We start from the raw sequence: 2676 nt of genomic DNA, 5'->3' as shown, positions 1-2676 counted from the left end.
CAAGCCTGCCAGCAACGTGCTCAGCGTGATCTAACCTGTACATCTCACCCTCATAACCCAATAACTGCTACTCCATCTAAATACAATCTAGTAAACGAAATCACACACACTGAACTCAGTTCCTTTTACGTTAACTAAATTAAAAAAAATATATATTTAAATCCAAAACAGCTTAAAAACTTAGTAAATAACTAACTGAACCCTAAATTTTACTAATCAAGTTTCTTTCTAGTCCAACTTAACCAAATTAACTATTCAACTAATAACCTTCTAATTCACAACATAAACTAAGTATTCTCACTCAACTAACTAACAATTTACATTGTTATACTAATTAACTTGTTATAGACAATAAACAACAACTATACTTAAAAACAATAACATAAAGAATTTAACTAACATAAAAACAGTTCACAGTAAGTCTATCTAACATGTAAACAGTAAATCTGTAACTCTAACTAACATGCAACCTATAACAAATTATTTTATCTAATATGTAAACAGTAACTCTAACTAAACTAAAAAAAAATTAACTCTAACTAACATATTATTTACTGACCTGTAACTGAGAATGTCATCCGCAATGAACTTCACCGGCGTCGAACCAACGAAAAGAAAGATGACCAGAGTGAATTTGGACGAGAGATTGGAAAACAAAAGAACAAAGGCAAATGGTCCCATTGGGTTTATATACTGTGCCCAACTTATCATACCCTGGCGATGACGTGGCGGAAAAATCACCGATTAAAAGTTTATAGAGAAAATAGTGTTGCAAGTATAGCTCTTAACCAATGAAGATTCTGCGTATCAATTTAAAAGAGTTGTCACAAAATTTAGAAATAAAAATACTGGGAGTGTGGGTCCCAGGTCGTCTCCCAACGAGTTGCAGAGAGAATGCTTAATTTATTAATTAGGGTTTTCAAGAGAGTTGAGTTGAATAATAGTTGTAAAATAAAAACTAAGAATGATTATTAATATTCTAAATAAAAGGCCTTGACTGGGGGAATAATCAATTGGAAGTTCTATCCTTGTTGGGATCTCTTAGGTGTAGTATTAAAAAGGTTGTTGTTTTCACTTAGTCAACCTTTACTAAATAAAGGAAAGTCAAGTTATTGAGCTAACTCTTATTTACAAATCCTAGTCCTCTCCCTTAGGAAGGTCTAGCGTTAGTAAATACAGAACTAGCCAACAACTTCCAGTTTAACCTTCACTTAAGCCTTCCAACTCAAGTGTCTCCTTTTAATCAACCCCCATATCAAGTAGGGGATCTACTCCATTGACATGAATATAATACTCAGAAAAATATAAGAAGAAGACATAATAAGTTAAATAAAATAGAGACTGAAAATTATTTAAATAAATAAAAGTAATCCTCTGTATCAACAATCCATAAAAATAATCCAATTGCCATTTTAAGAATGTGAAATAAATAAAAGAGATAGTAAGGAAACAAACTAGAATAGTATCTTCAATGGAGGTGATGACTCTTCAATATCCAAAGCAAAAAGCAATAAACTATGAATGTAAAGAAAACCTAGAGGAAGAGTAATTCCTCTCTAGATTCAGATCTAAAATCCTAAATCTATCCTAATGAGAATGTGTTGATGTTGTTTGTTGAGTCTTTGCATGTTCTTTGGCTTTATTCTGTGTTTCTGGGGCGAAAACTGGGTAAAACGTGGCCCAAAATCGCCCCCATTATTTTCTGTTATTTTTGCAGATCGTGCAAGTCACGCGTATGCTTCGGTCATGCGTGCGCGTCATTCGGCAATTTTTCTTGTCGCGCGTCCGCGTCATCCATGCGTTCACGTCATTCGTGCAGACTCCAATCTGCGCGTACGCGTCAGGCATGTATACGCGTCGCTGCGACTTTCTCGATTTCGCGCGCTTACGTGAGCCACGCGTGCGTCGCTGTTCGCTGGTTATCTCTTTAGTTTCTTGTGTTCCTTCCATTTTTGCAAGCTTCCTCTCTATTCTCTAAGTCATTCCTGCCCTGCGAAGCCTGAAACACTTAACACGCGGATCACGGCATCGAATAGTATAAAGGAGAATTGAAATGCATAAATTAAAGGTATTTAGGAAGCAAGTTTTCAACCATAGAACAAACTTAGGAAGGGATTGTAAAATCATGCAGTTCATATGAATAAGTGAGTAAAGACTTGATAAAACCACTCAATTAAACACAAGATAAACCATAAAATAGTGGTTTATCAACCTCCCCACACTTAAACATTAGCATGTCCTCATGCTTAGTTTAAGGAGATAAAATAAATAAGTAGGGAAAAGTAAGACTCATGCAATGTAATGCAACCTATGTATATGAATGCAACTATATGCTAAGATGATTTTGTCTATTTGGTTAAGAGTAAATAAGTTCTTCAAGACAAACATACATCAAATTTCACTAATTTAAATTACATAGTAAAAACAAGTAAACTTGGGAGAAGATAGCTTTTGAAAGCAAGGAACATAGAACTAAGCATTGAACCTTTACTGATGGTGTATGTGCACTCTAATCACTCAAGTGTATAGGGTAATCACTCTACTCTTCTCTAATCATGCTTTCTAAATTTTGTTCTTCACGTAACTAATCAACAAATGCTTAATGTACCAATGCAAACATCATGAGGTCTTTTCAAGGCTGTAATGGGGCCAAGGCAAGGGTAAGGACATATGTAT

Source organism: Arachis stenosperma, chromosome 7 (genome assembly GCF_014773155.1).
Source record: "Arachis stenosperma cultivar V10309 chromosome 7, arast.V10309.gnm1.PFL2, whole genome shotgun sequence".
Lineage (NCBI taxonomy): Eukaryota > Viridiplantae > Streptophyta > Magnoliopsida > Fabales > Fabaceae > Arachis > Arachis stenosperma.
Note: the sequence above shows the minus strand (reverse complement) of the source record.